At 37.5% G+C, this 16,112-nt stretch overlaps 1 long non-coding RNA gene across 1 annotated transcript; it reads left to right on the forward strand.

Annotated features, from left to right (window-relative positions):
• Nucleotides 1-10,868: 10,868 nt before the first annotated feature.
• On the forward strand, nt 10,869-15,625 carry LOC306831715. The gene is made up of 3 exons (XR_013780112.1): nt 10,869-10,918; nt 13,529-13,582; nt 15,551-15,625. It is a non-coding gene; the product is annotated as an uncharacterized lncRNA (long non-coding RNA).
• Nucleotides 15,626-16,112: the final 487 nt, after the last annotated feature.

Genomic DNA, 16,112 nt, shown 5'->3' on the forward strand with positions numbered 1-16,112 from the left:
CCATATGATATAAAGAACAGCTCAAATTGTCTACAGTAATAGATGTTTTGTGGTTTAATGTTGCTGATCTATTTTACAAACATAGTGAAGCTCACCAGCAGTCATCCTCGATTTTTTCCATGTAAACAACTCTAGAGGAGAAAGGATTTGTTCTTCTCTGCTCTGAGCCTAAGATAAGTCACGAGTGTCACTATCAAACATGTTCACGGCAGTAATCTACACAAATCTAAACGTATCCTGCAGTTGGAGCTGCTTCATAATTCAAAGTTAACATCTGTGACAGCAATGTGTGAAAGTCATCCCTCAAACATTCAGTGTGTCTTCAGAGCAGGATAGGGATGTTTGCGTGCGTGTTGCCAGCTTTAAAACTAAACGAAGCGACAATTAAGTCAAACCAAACATGTTCCTGTTTCCCACATCATTATATCTTTGTCACTTTGCGAAAATTGACAGCATTTAACTGTCATTAAATGTGTTGTGTCATAAAATTGCAGGACAAGTTAACACAACTAAAACATTAGCTCTAAGTGATCACGTTCATGGAATTATGCATTTCATCTGCAGGGACATTACCATCCCCTGGGGTAACATCAGCCCATTACAAGCATTTAATATTCCCTGAAGGGTTCCAACACAGTAATGTGTTGAAAAGGTTGGTCTTTTGACTTGTTTTTGCGGATGGGTGGAGTTTGGATTCTAGTTTTCAGATATGAGCTACGCTCTGCTATATCATGCTCCGCTGTGTCTGCTGAAACTGCCTTTTCTTCCACCACTCTTGTCATCTTGCATTGCAGAGATAATTTATCAAAATCAGTGTTAGTCGTGGAAAGCCCTGGCCAAATTATTGAAGACATCAGTGGCCCAAAGTTTAAAAGAACAAGCTACCCAGACTATAACAAACCACTATCTCCTGCACCTGTACCTATCTTTGTGCTGGTATTTTCATTATTTTGTCCAACTATGTATTATGTTAGATAGCCTCACAAAGAGCAGACTATATATGACTTATCAGCAGACTGGCCAAAAGCCCTGAATGCCTGCTATTTTTGGGACACAAGTTGGAGTGTGTATCTTTCTTTCTTTTTTTTTAAATAAAATTAAAGATAAAATCTCTCCTTTTCTGACAGTTCTGTTTAAAAATCTTCCACCCTTACTGAGTTTTTCTTTTAGCTTTGTCATTTCAGCTCCTATTCCCACTCGGTATTACACAAGGGAGACAGAGTGGGGGGAAAATTAGGTTACAGAACTATAAGACCGAAAGTGATACGGGAGCAGGTAAAAATGCACAAGAGTTAGAGTAAATAACATGCTTTTATAGATACTGGGAAACGAGAGTGTGAATGAATGGCATTTGTGCGTAAATATAGTTGCTGTAATAAACACCACAGAGGGAACTATTAACTATTAACCAAGATACAATGCTTGCAGGTGAGCTTATAATGTATAGCTGTAACATATTTCTACTTGCATGTAAAGGACACTCTAGAAAAGGACACCTCTTTCATGTCAAATCTACCAAAGGCATGTCCTTCAATGTTTTCTTTTATTTTATGGATCTATTTATTTTCTTGCTACATCTGTAATTATTTCTTTGCAAGGATATTTAATCTAATGAAATACTTCATCATGGAGACAAACTGTAGGGACAGCTGTATACGTTATTAGGTTGTTAATACCAATTAGACCAATGGGAGAAAAGACTCTGAGAAAACATTTTTGAAATGCTTCATAACTCAAATCTAAGCAAATCTTTTTTTTCTTATAAAATAACATATCACATTGCACTTATATATTGAAACAGTAGTTTTTTAGAGATGTTTCTTTCTTTCAGAATGTTCCCTGCTTTTTTTTCTTCTTTCTTTTATGGTGGCTGTAAACAAGCATCATCTTGTCGTGTGATACAAAGCTGTTTAATAGATATAATCGTCATTTATTGGTGATTATCTTAATCAAATAATTGCCCCGTTTAATCAGAGCAGCAAGCAAACGAATGCATGTGAATATAGAGCGAAACACTTTCCTTTGGGGCAGCGTCATCATTTATGATGGTTGATAGATATATCGGAGATCTCTTCGAGGCCATTTGTAATATCAGACAGAGGAAGCCAACTGTGAGCATACAGTGAACATTAATCATAAACTCTCATGCAAGAATCGTTTACACAGTATGGGGAAGTGAGCTGCATTAAACCTGCAAACACTCAACTTTCTCATTTAGTCAATCCTGTCTGTGGCTTTATAAGTCACTCCCTCTCTAACATTTTACTTTCCTATTATTGTAATGGATGAATCCCTCTTGTGCAAATCACTAACAGAAAACTTAATGAGCTCATAACTTACCATTTATAAACAGTTTAGTTTTTTATTATCTCTGTCGACATTCCAACCTGCCATTAGAGCAAACGAAAACAGCAGAGAAATGAAGTTATTATGCAATGCCAAGGTAGGTGGTAAGCTGATGCTGATGCATACAGCCAATGCATTGTCCTAATGGAGCAATGCATTACTCCAACAGGTTATGTCCAATTTATTTAAAGAGGATCTTAATGGAATCAAGTAAATACATATGCATAATTGTATAGTTGATCAGGTTAACAGGAGGGTAATTTTTATTGTGTATGATCTAAATGAATAATTTTATACTGTACTTCACATTTGTATTGTATCCAAACCAAAACCATTCTTACCTCTTGGATGTACACAATTTGAATACATTTATTTTACTGTTATGTTGAAGTTTTCATTTATTTATTGAAATGTTATAATAGGGTTGTAGTGTTATAGTCAGACAGTGGGGAAAGACATGCTGGAAAGGAGCCACAGGCTGGGTTTGAACCCTGAAATACACACACATGGGCTCTGTAGGATTCTCTTCCTTGAGGTGTTTGTTGCACTTCAGGTTCACACGTTGCTTTAGTAAATGAGACTACACAATCTACTTGTGCATAACATTGGCACTCTGCCTTTATGTGACCTTAGGCAATGTAAGCAAGGCCGACAAGTCATTCTGGATAGGAGAGCCATTTTAAAACAGACAAGGGACATTCATTTTACATGAGTTGCATAAAATTAAGCAAATAAAGGCCTTTATCTGTCAGACACATCTATAATGTTCCCTTTCAATTAAAACCCAATACAATCCCAATTTTGAGGAAAATGTAATTAATGTTGGAGGTTTAACATTATTTTGGTCTTTTAGTTTCTCCCATTTTTAAGTTCTGTCAATTATCTGATATTTCTAATGGATGTCTGTAAAATTATTGCTCCATAAATACCCATGAACAAGCTTCCCTGTACATCACGTTTATATTGATATATTATACAAAAGGTTTAGAAAAATTCAGTGAGAGATGGTGGATCCTCTGATGAATAGTAGCACACGTCTGTTCACCTGCTTGTAAGGAAATAAGAGACATTTCTGGGGACATAAATTCAGTTCTACGTTATTGTTAAGTCACTTTCCAAACACCCCCCCCCCCCCCCCCCCCCCCCCCCCCCCGGCCAAAAAAACCCCCCCTTCCTTTAACTGTAACTAATTCCCACTCTGGAAGCATGACTGCAAAAATATATTCACTTACACGACTAAGTGAATGATTCTTATCCATACTCTACTATTAATTAATTAATAGTCAATTTGAAACAAAACTTTATCAGTGTTGCATTTTGCCTCAATTTTATTTATTTTTTCTTTTCTTTTCCTCTGTGTCTGCATCCACAATATTTGTTGATTTGAAACGCGTGATGAAACTGGGTCTGGCGAGAAGGTAAAGACTTGGCCATGAAAATGCAAAAACTCAGACTGCTGTAATCAGTATTCCAACTCAACAATGATGTCCTTGACATACAAAGAGTGATGGTAGTGTAGGGGTTTGTGCGAGTCGGCCAAGGTTCAAATCCAACCTGTGGCTCCATTCCCACATGTCATTCCCTCTCTCTCCCCTATTTCTGACTCTATCCATTGTCTCGTTTCTCAATAAAGGCCCAAAAAGCACAAAAATAATACATTAAAAAGACAAACACACGATAGGCGGCAGGGTTTGTGTCGTTTGTGAGTTTTGTATGTATGTCGTGGACTAGACTCTGTGGTAAGGGACTTTAGTTTTTTAATGTGAGCACATTTGTATCTTATCTTTCCTTAATGCTATAATAAAATTTCTGAAGAATCTTATATTTAAACGTGTTCCATATTTCATCCTCTCTTTTATTGGTAATGGTGTGTTTGAATGATTTTTATGTGTTCTCTTTTGCAATATGTAGATTTTGCCGCCAGGGGGCTCTCAATCAATACTGTAATAACAAAGATGACGGGTAGCGGGGAATCATGGGAGTTTTCTCTGTGACTTCCCCCAATCCCAGGTGAAAACAGACTCTGAATTTGACACAGTGAAGAGGAACAGGCAAAACAGACTGGGGAATTTGCTTTTTTTTTTTTTTTTTTAACAAAACAGCACGTATAGCATCAGTACGGCCTGATTTCAGTAGCAATTCCTGCTTCCTGACTGTATGTAGGGGTCTTTGACAAAACAGCCAGGGTTTCTATGGCAACTATAAACATTCTGCTTGGATGTGTGCATTTAATGGTTTCCCCTTTTAGCATTAGTCTTCTAATTTTTTTTGTGAAGCACTTTGAATGGCCTTGTTGCTGAAATGTGCGATATAAATAAACTTGCCTCGCCTTCTCTCTTTCACTTAAACCAATCACATTTTTTTGCACAGCCTCAATGAGCCGACCATGTTTCTTGTGTTTGAAAGTGTCCCTCTCTGCTGCTGTCAGTAGTCATTTTAGTCAAATCCATGTGACCCAACACCACCTCATTCACCTCGACTCCTCACCACACTCAGCACCCAGGGGTCCTTCAACAGCACTAATCAGAAGTCCTGCTCACGTCACATCAGGCCAGATCTTTTGCAGTGCTGTGGGACGAATAAGAAGGATGGTAAGTGCGAGCCCACCATTAAATATTAACATTTGGAAAAAGTATAATCACCAAAAACTCCTCATATCTCAGGTTGTTAAGCATCATATTTATCCACATCATGATACTCCATATCTCGTCTCCTATACATAAAAGAACATTAACATTCTGCAGTCATTTAGGCAGACTGCATATAAGTCTTTTTCAAGTGAGTTTCCATTCTATGTAGCATTGTGTGTTTTTTGTATCACTGCTGTTGTCGTGCAACTCGCCACTAAAATTAATTATTTTTCAAAATCCCAAATAAACTCCATAAACTCAACACTGTCTCAAGTCAATTTGCAAATCCTCAAGGCTGCAGTTCAGTACATCAGCATATTCTTATATTAGCATTTGCATATGTTACCAACTAATTTCACAGCCATTATTTGATTGAAATATTCTGTCAGTGCATGCTTTACGGTGCTGGCACTGAGATAGGGGCTGGGGGGGGGATGGGGGGGGGTGAACTAAACCATCCAGTGTTTTGAATCCAAAGGGTAACTTTAACGTTTTTTTTAGCTTGAGAAGCTGGACTGTAAAATATCTTGCCTAAGCAAACACAGCCCCATGTAATCACAATTTCCAACAGAACTTGCAGCAGCCTGAAGCAAATGCAAAAATGACATCACAGTCTTGATATTTATCAGCCAGAATGTGTTTTTAAGCAAAATCAAACTTAAAAGAAAAAAGAAAAACTGCTGACTAAATTGCTGATGGAGTTTCAGAACTACCATACATGCAAGAGTTTTCCCACCAGGAAACTGGAATTCATTTCTCTCTCTCTAAACATTGTTCTAGGTTAAATAAATGTGACTGCTTTTTACCTTTTAATGCACAGTGCTGTTGTTTCTCTCTGTTCCCTCCTGTTCATAGACTATAATTTTACTCAACTTACTTTCAAATGTCAGTCGAAACTCTACTATAATTAAAAAAAAAAAAAAAGTAGCCTACAAGACTTTTAATAAAGATGGCATCATGTTTTCTGATACATACCTTGAGTTGGAAACCTTGTAAAACTTCAGCATTTCCAAATAATAAGGCTTTAAAAAATGCTTTTAATCTGTCAAACAAATAAAACAAGAAAAACCACTCCTTATCCAACAAAAGGTTTACCACTTACTAAATGATAAAATAGGCCCTTCTACTGAGGGTGCTTCTGTGTAATCTTAGCAGCGATCTGAACTGGTAGAGCACAGTGGTGAAGGGAAAAGTCGAGGCATTACTAGAGTGCATTTTTATTTATTATTATTATTTATTTATTCAATAGGTTTTGATTAGATTAGAAAGGTGGGCTTGTTGTTTTAGGAATGATCAAACAGATGCAAAACAACAAAATGTGCATTGTTTTTGAGTTGCTGCAATACATTATCAGTCATTTTGTAGCCTCCTGTTCCCTCACAGAGCTTTACCTTCAACAATTCTCTGCTGATTATATTAGCTTCCATCACCATCTGTATTGCACAGTGTAAATTTTAATGTTTTAATTTCTCTGATGTCCAAACTTCTTTGATTCTTTGTTATTCATCTGTTTTTTGGCGAGTTTTTCTGTTTTGATTTGAAATTGTTGTTAAATAGTCCATGCATGAAATTATTCCTTTTGTTTGTAACACAGTAACATCTTTTCTTCTGTTGACTATGATTTCTACTTGATCTACAGCATTGATGTGTGTTCCAGATACATCATATTTTAATTAAAAAGATTATTGTCTCTTTTCTGTTTGATGAAATATAAAGGAATGAAAAAGTTGCCATCCAATAACTTGTTTTCACGATCAAGGCCATCACATTAACCACAGTAACATTCCAGTATCACCATGCCTTTCACTTTTTGGTACATGAATCAAAATGTGGCAGATAATACTTTTCTAGAATAAAACCTAAAAACCATCAGGGTTGTCGTTCAGAGAAGTTTGATTGTGTCTTTGAACCTCTCCTCTGCTTGTGACGCTGTCCTTTTTTTCCCTTGAACTTTTAAACCCACAGGTGCCGCCTGCTGCAAGCTCAAAGATGAGGGGAAATCAAACATCACACTCCTGTTTGTGACAAAGTCTACCTTCTGCATGTGTTTCCATGTTGTATGAATCTGCAACTGTTACGGTTAGAGATGTGTAACACACCCAAATTGGAATGCCTTCGCTTACCACTGTGAAAAAAGATACCAATTCATGCTGCTTCTGGGGTTGAAAAGCAACTGCACTCAAGAGGTTCTTATTCATAACATAGACGCTGCAGTTCAAAATATTTCATGACATCTATTCAGATACAATAACGCTGCCAATATGAATAGCCTCTGCACAACATGAACTTAAATTATTTCAAGGGAAATCGATGGCAGAGGAAATGTAAATACCACTCCACTGAAACCAGCCTTTTATATTCAACAGGACACTTCAGATCAGGGTTGACCACATGTCGAATTGTAAGACATCAGTTGTCACCGGTTGCTAAAATTATGACCCTAATCCCACCAAACCAGCCTTGGCAGCCCCAACCAAGCTGCTCTGAAGATGCTCATCTTCGAGACGCTGAAAGGGGGTGAGTCTACAATTTACACCCATTTGGGCTGTTTTCCAACCCTTCAAGGCCTGAGACAGAGCGAGAAAGACTGATGACAGCCCAGAGTGAGATGTCATGGCTGTAGGAGCAGCTGCAGCGGTAGATTACTTTATGAGAGACAGGCTGACTGATCCAGAAAGGTTGTTACTTGGGATGGCAATGATTGTCATAACAACAGTTTTGAGAGCTGTGGGGCCACATGTTTGGTTTTGAATGAGCATGTAATTTTGTGTTATTCAGAAAATGTTAATTTCCCAGCCTACAGGTAATTGCAGTTCCCAAAAATAGTATTCGTTTTGCTCAATAACATTGTTTAACCTTTGACAGTTAGGTCATCTTCAAGGCACTTTTGAAACTGATTGCAAAAGTTCCTTTGTTTGATTTGGACGTGTTTTCCCTTGTGTTCTTTCCCTGTTTTTTTTTTCTTGATACAAAGCAATAAAGTACAGTTTCACTCCAGTTTTTGTCCAGAACGTATACATTTGGTAATTAAGTAGCTTCTCCAATCAAGCAGTATAGACTTATAATGTTATCCAATAGTTCTAGAAGCTGTTGGCAGGTGAATAGTTAACTCTACCTGCAGTTTGTCTGCCAACAATCTGATGTGCATTGCCTAGAACTAATCATCTGACAATGAGCAACTAGCCTGAGATGGACAGTTCTCATGGGGAGTCGCTTCACTAATGCAGAGACATACAAAGGGCCTGATTTCACTTAAATTCCTTCCAGCTTTTAAATCAAGGAAAAGTAATGACTGTGAGCTTGCCAGTGCTTTTAATCCCCTGGCTCGCTTCTTTCTCTTCTGGCTCCTTTTGTGTCACATCTACGTGATTTATTTGCTGCTAATTTGTTGTCTTGTTACAAGTCCTTTCAGTCATAGTTGCCTTCTGATTGTGTGTGTGTCATATACAGCAACAGTGAAGGAGGAAGATAACTGATAGGATGTGTCGAACATACAAGGCTGCAACTTTGGAAGTTCATTTTCCAGCATATCAAAATGTTGACCTATTTCAAACGTCTTCTTTTTTCCCCAAACTGCATATAGTACTAAGAATGATCTGCAGAAAACACAGAAAAAATATCATTGTGAGTGAAGAATTTTGTTATCAATACATTCATAATAGGAAGACACCTTACCACCTTAAACACTGACGATCTTACTGTCAGGCTACTTAGTGTACAGCTTCAATTATAGGGCCATCAGATAGTTCTTTCCATATGTCAGAGAGATCTTCATGAAAAGAAAGCATACATGAATATGTTCTCGGATCTAAATATGTTTTCTTAGTGCAATAAATATATACACTCAGATTTATATACTGTAATTCTCTGATGCATACATGGTTTAGTTTCACCTTATAAATATATATTTACCTTATCATATTATTTTTTACAAGTGTTTTATATTTCAAATTACACTTTTATATGGAGCCTCTCACAAGAAGAATTTCACACGATTGTACGCGTATAACCAGAGTGAAAATAAGCATCTTGGGCCCTATTTTGACGCCGTAAAGCGTGTTGTCTAATAGCACATGACGTACAGTATTTGAGGCATGCAAGACTATATTTTGGTATTAACTCAGTGCACAATCTCTGAGCAGAGTGGAAAGTGGAAGGAACATGTGGCTTGATTAAACATATAGGTGTGTTTTGGGTGCAACATGAATCAAACCAATCAGAGTGTCAGATCCCATTCCTTTTAACACCCAGGCGTGCCTACAGGCTGCTTTCTGTCTCTCAGTCCTCCAATCCATTAAACTCTCAATTTAAATGTATCAGTAAATGTCCTGATATTAAACAGGGGAGTAGGTGCGCTGTGGGTGCATCCTGTGTGTGTGTAGTGTGTTGTTCAAGCTCAGTGGACGAAGTTTTAGACTCTCCATGCTAGTCTTTGAAAACTGTAGACTATTCTCACTCTAACCTTTTTTTTACCTTTCTTTTCTTTTCTTTCAAATTGCTCAATTGGGTTGAAGTGAAGCGAATTTTCAAGCTGTTCTTGTCTGCTAACTCTGCTTTGGAGGACTTGATAGGATAAAGTGAATTCGAAAGTAGAAGAGACATTGACTTGTTTACTCTGAAAAACCACTAGTTATCCTTGAGGCTGCTGACTTCATTATCTGTCTAACAACTCCTTTGGGAGGTAATGGAAAAGGGGGATGAATGTATGTGTAAGAGAGACGGGGAGAGCCCTTCTGTACCTACAAAATCCATGGCTCATTGCAAGGAATTTAAGACGGACACAAACTTTGGTTTACCTTTTGTTGTGTGTTAAGGCTTATTGTCCAATACTGAGGTTTACCTTGTGTGTAAAGCGATGTATAGGCAATGCATCTTGTCCTGTGAAAAAACACTGTGATCGTTCCACTCCAATGTCCATTGAATTATCTGTCAATTAACCACTAAAATGTAATATATTTGCATAATGGTGTGAAATGTGGTTAGAGTTTCACAAAAACTGATAGGAATCTGAGTGACTCCACTTGACAAGTTATACACTGATTGATCATTTCACTTTGTAAATTTGCTGCATCTTTTTAAAATGATAAGTACAGTTGCAGCAGGACACTCAACCACAGTTGATCATTTAGAGATGTACAAGAAGAGAGTAAAGAAGAAAGAGGAATTCGATTGAAGATGACACGTGTGTTAAGACACCAGCTTGACATACTTAGTATGCAACGAGTTTTGTATTTGTGACATTTGAAGTGTTGAGGGTAAAAATACAGAAATACTGATAAATGACTTTGTTGCTTAGGGATTAAATACAAGTAAAAGCTTGCCTATTTAAGGATAAATTGAAGTATGAGAAGTTACCGGTAAATAACTACTGTTGTGCCTGAATGCACTTAATGAATAAGCATGTATAGCCTTGGGTCCATCTATTAATGATTTGAAAGGTCAGGTCAGTCTGCATACAGTTGTTTTTTTTGTTACCTGTATGTTAATTAACCATCCGGCCTTTATGTCAATAAAATCTTTTTCAAAAAGCCCAATCTCTTCTTATGTCGTTTTAATTTCATTTTCTCTCATGTTGTTTTCCTGTGTTATTGTTTTCTAGTGTTGATTGTTCATTCTTTATTGTTTGATTGTGTAATTTCTTCCTTGTGTCCCTGTGTTCTTGTTACATTCTTCAGTTCTGTGTGTTTTCAGTGTTTCATCATTTAGTTTGTCCATAATATTTCAGGTCTTGCGTTCGTTCCTAGCTCTCTGTGTTTTCCTCAGTCCTGATTGTCCTCACCTGTGTCATTAGTCTCACCTGTGTCTAATTACCCCTGTATATATTTAGTTTCAGTGTTTCTTCCCATCTGTGTAAGTTCATGTTGGATGTATGTCAGTCAGTCAGTGTAATTATTCATGCCTCTCAGTGTGTTACCTTTTGTGGATTTTTGGACTTTTTTCACGTAAGCCTTGTTTTGCTTTTGTTTAATAAATATAGGCATTTCATTCTGCAATTGGTTCCTCCTCTCCTTTGTTTTTTTTTTGTTTGTTTTCTTCAATATTCCTGCTGCTAATTTCAACATGATGCTTGTACTTGAAAATGACCAACTCTATTCAGCATCCGCTCCCATCTTTTTAGATTTATGTTTGGCTTATTATGTGTTTATTGGAGAGACGAGAGAGAAAGGTTTATGGGGTGTTTTTATGCATTGCCGAGTGAGGACATAAGGATGTTATTTTTGTCGGAGTGTGTGAACTGTCTACTTTTGCTGGGTTCTGTGATGCATATCAACCGCTCAGAATAGTCACACCCCTCTCCTCATTAGCAGCCCTGCACTAGGTCAACCTTGCAAAAGTTGACATTTCTGCAAGACCTCTTGACATCCCTAGGCTGCATCAACTGTCTGGGGTTGTACAGTAAGTTAACCCTGGTACTTTTATAACAAAACGGCCTTTAAAGAATTTTTAAAAAAGGGACATATTTTGAAGTAAATGTATATAGTGGACAATGGAGGCTACATCAAATGTAAAGCGGATGTACATTCTTTAACTGTAAATGGGTTTTTTTCAAGGCTTGTGAGGGCTTTTGTATGTTATGAGAACTACTCGTACACGCATGAAAGGGCAGTGACAGGAAGGAACAGTATAAAAGCGAGGTATAGACATAGCGACATATCTTTCAGGATCTGCTTTCACTGTTGAGAGGTCAAATGCATTTTTTTTTTCTGGGCGCTGTGCTCGCTCTGATTTCTTCTTTTTGTAAGGTAACTCCAGAAAGCAGTGAAGTGAGCTGAAGTGGCTGCAGGAGAGACTTTAGAGAGTGGGGAAGAGAAGGCTGGGACTACAGGACCTATGCTGAATCCAACTAGAGTGGCAGATGGTGACAGACTGTGCTTTTTTATAGCAGTTTAACAATAACATGTAGTATTTTGGAGGGATTGGAGCTAACACAACATATGTGTTAAATACACTCCTGTGTAATGGTTATAAACTATGTGCCATAGAAGCGAGCAGCTTTCTTGAAGTGGAGACAAACTGGAAAAATCCTATACTCTAACAAGAGCTTCATCTTTTACTAATTGTGTATGGGAAATTTGGAAGACATTCAGAAGGGAAACAAGTTAAGGAAAGAGAAATACTTGAAAGTGGGGAAGTTTGTGTCCCATTCATCTTGTCTTTCTGATGACCACGTTCTGCAAATACTGTATGTCGTGTTTTTTGACAAAAAAATCATCCAGCTTTCTTTTAATTCATCCTCACTGTAAGTTAAAGCTTTGGAAAATATGTTAAGGCTGTTTCTTTAGTGTGCTTGTCTGGCACCTGTACCTATGGCAACTGTTAATGGCATTAAAAAGTCGCTACAAAGAAATCGTCAATCTTCTTGCTAATAGTCTGTTTTGCAATTGTAATTTAATTAGATTCATTTGTCTTTATGTCAGTCTAAAGATGACAAAGTTAACTTAGAAAAAAGCAAAGCAACTGGTCAAACTGATGTGGACAGTGAAGTTGTCCAGTTTAGTGTAGAGAACTGTGGTTGGCAGAGCGCACATAATGGTCTTTTTTTTTTGGGCTCTGCTCTATGCCACAGCGTATCCGTTGCCAGCGGACCTGGATGGCAGTATGAACTAATTTGCAGCAGGGCTTTTAATCGGAGTGTCTGCTTCCATGTGTCAATTGGATAGCACCTCAATCTCAGCAATTGGCCACCAGGAGCCACTTGCAGCGCTGGACTTGAATCCTATTCATCTGGATTCCACAGTTCATGCTGATGTTGTTCCCTGTGGTTCGGAGCCCGCACTACACATGTTTAACACTGTAAAGCAAACAGGTTAGTTATAAGTCCTGTATTAGATGAACACATTGCTTTGGTGCAGACATGAATCTCTGCAGTCAGCAGTGAAAACAAGCTGTGGCTCTCTGTAATGTGTCTTTTCTATTGTTCTAACAATTGAGGCACGCTGGTCCTTAGAACAGGGATTCTATATTTGTCAGGTGTAGCACAAGAGCCTCTTCATTTAGGGCTGGACACTGTGCTCCTACATCATGATTTCTATTTTACAACTCATAAACACAAGAGTAGATGGAGGATTTAACATGTGCTAGGCTAAAATTGTTAGATACCACTGAAAATAGAACACGGATGACATTTCCTGAGGGGATGTCATAAGCACTGCAAAACAAAATACTAACCTGTCTTTACAGTGAGAGGAAACTAGAATTTTACGGATGCTACAGAAACTGAACATTTTCAGCTGTTGTGCTGGGAGGACTTTAGCACCACATGCAGGATATATATACTCTCAGAGCCATGATATCAAAAATAGTCACTTAATTTTCAATTTCAACCCAAGTTCCTTTTCCGGAACAAATGGATTGCACATGAAACAGTTCTTTTGATTTCAGTGTATTTACCTGTTCCCAGAATCCTTGACTCAATAATCGTCTTTCATTTACAACCTTATTTCATCCAATAAAACTGTAAGCCAGTGTCTGTAGAGATGCAAGAGACTATAATGTGCCAGTACGCCTTGGTTGAACAGATTCCCATTTCCTGTCTCTTCTCTTTACTGCAGGCCTCTACGTGAAGCGAGTGACAGTGCAGACACCACTGCACGCAAAGAGAACAGGTGATTAACGAGTGTTTATGGAATCGTGCTGATGTTCTATGAATGTGTGTTTTCGCATACAAAATGGAAGTATAAGGGTTTTTTTCATTCATGAGGTGATTTATTTTGAAGAATTTACACTTGTATTTGAGAGGACAGTGGCTACAGTAGGAAATTGAGGAGAGAGAGAGAGAGAGAGAGAGAGAGAGAGAGAGAGAGAGAGAGAGAGAATGGAGAATGACATGCGAGAAAGAAGACGAGGGTTAGACCTAACCTAAAAACAAGACAGCTGCTTGTTTATAAAAATGTAATGTTTTTTTTGTGTAGATGGGGATTATTAAGGCAAGGGCAGCCACGTTCTCTTGAATGGTATAAATCTGCGTAGAGTGCTTTAATTATTCCCTTCATGGAATTACTAAATGTATCAGTTGGAGGTTTATTTTCACGAGATATTGAAGAGTGGCACTTAGAAGAGGAACAACTAATTGCTTTGGCAAATCAGTCAAATAAGTATGGGATTGAGGGGGGAGATGTGCTTGAAAAAACAACGAAAAAGCAGAAATGAGTGGAAAACCCTTTAGAAATGCCCTCTTTGGCTTGTAATTACAGTATGTTTATTTATAATTTGTAATAATAAGAAATAGTCCTTATACATTTAATTAACTTTATTAAGTACGCTAGGCATTACAGATGGCAGATTTTATGCCAGTAAACAAACCATTTCTTTATATAACAAAGGTAAAGTGTACAACGACAATCAACAACAATCGCAGTTCATCTAAAGGTTTCACATAAAGCGTCTGTGATTAAAGACAGACCTCCTGCAACAAATTTGTAGCTATTGATGATACTTTGGAAACAGAAACAACTATTAACCTGATTTATATGACAAGAAAGAAATAGATAACTTTTAGATCAGGGTTCTTACTTGTAGCATAAATGAAACTTATTATTGTCTTTTTTTACTGTTGTTCGTCATAGAGTTCACTAACTTGATTGATCAAGATATTCTCCACCATGATATCATCCTCAATGCCTGTGTCCATATTTAACAGTCTGGAATCAATCACTGGCATATTCCCCCTATTCCCCTAGTTTCTTATCAAAAAATGATCACGATTAGATCATCAACTGTAACGAATAAACAGTCTATGGCAATCTGGCAAACCAGCCGTGTTGCAGTGGGCATCAGACGTACAAGAGCTGATAGTGTCAATTTACAAATAGAAAACATTAAGCAGGGCAGCTGCCGATTGGTTAATTTACTATAATGACAATTGGCGGCGCTGATGGTGATTTAGCCAGCCTAACAAGGTGCAATGTAAGATATTTACAAAAGTGACTGAAAAAAAAGAAAAACATGGAAAATAGTCTACTATGTGTGATAACAAAAAACAAAGACTGACAAAATATCAAATTTTCCTCATGAATAATGAAAACACGAGTGCTTGAAAAGTCTACAACAGATGTTACCTTCTCTGTAACCAGAACTAGACTTGAAAGTACCAAATAGCCATCTTTTATACCAGAAGCCCCTCCCACTGGAAGTTATGAATGATGTAATGTTGTCTTATAAATTAAAGGATTCTAACCCTTTTATACTCATATATCATAAACATCAGTCTTTTAAGCATTTAATCAACATTTTAATAAACATCATGACAATATATTTGTGAAGATATTGTGAAAACAAACTTTTCATCAAATTATTCAAATCATGTGACCACTATAATTGTGCGCCACATCCAACTATTTGTTGTGCAGAAATGGGTTGCCTCTGTTTGGCACACAAAAGTTCAATGGTTTTGACTCGGCTCTTGACCATCCAATCAGGGTCTGATGTGCTCCAGGGTTGCCAGAGTGTCCCCTCCCTAAATTTACCTCTTTACCTTACTACCTTCCTGTACCTTTCTCTCTCTACGCGGAGTGTTTCCTGGCTCACATCCAAAGCCATGACAAATCATGACTATTTCTTGCAATTCTTTGTAGATCCTCCCCTGCACACAAGTTTATCAAGCAAGCAAGCATCACGGCAGAAGCTTAATCTCACAGGACAACTTGGAGGCCCTTTAAAGTGAGAGAGACAGACGATTTGAATGACAAGAACGTGGAAAAGCAATGATATCTGCGGCTGGTTAACTACATAAAGGTAAGAAGTGTTGTATTTGAATTTATTATTGCTGTGTGCTGTGAGATTAAAGTGCTTTTTCAATGCTCAGGTAAAGTTAATGAGAGGCAAAGTTATTATAATATCTGTGACTGTTTTCTGTACTCATTTCATATTCTGATGGAGTTAGTAATATGCACAATGCATAGGCACGCATTGCTTCTTTCTGATTTAGGAAAAGTTTTGGGTGGTGCACTGGCTGTTTTTAGTGCTATTTTCATAATCTAGAGTTATTGTATTATGTACTCTCTGTGGCTGTTTGCAAAACCCTTTCTATATTCAGATACATTTTTGTAAATTGCATTCTGGCTTTGCAGTCCTTTTTTTATACTCTTATACTTTTACATGCACTATGACTGTTCACAGGGCTCTTTAAGTGTTCCA

This window comes from Symphodus melops (assembly GCF_947650265.1).
Source record: "Symphodus melops genome assembly, chromosome: 11".
Classification (NCBI taxonomy): domain Eukaryota; kingdom Metazoa; phylum Chordata; class Actinopteri; order Labriformes; family Labridae; genus Symphodus; species Symphodus melops.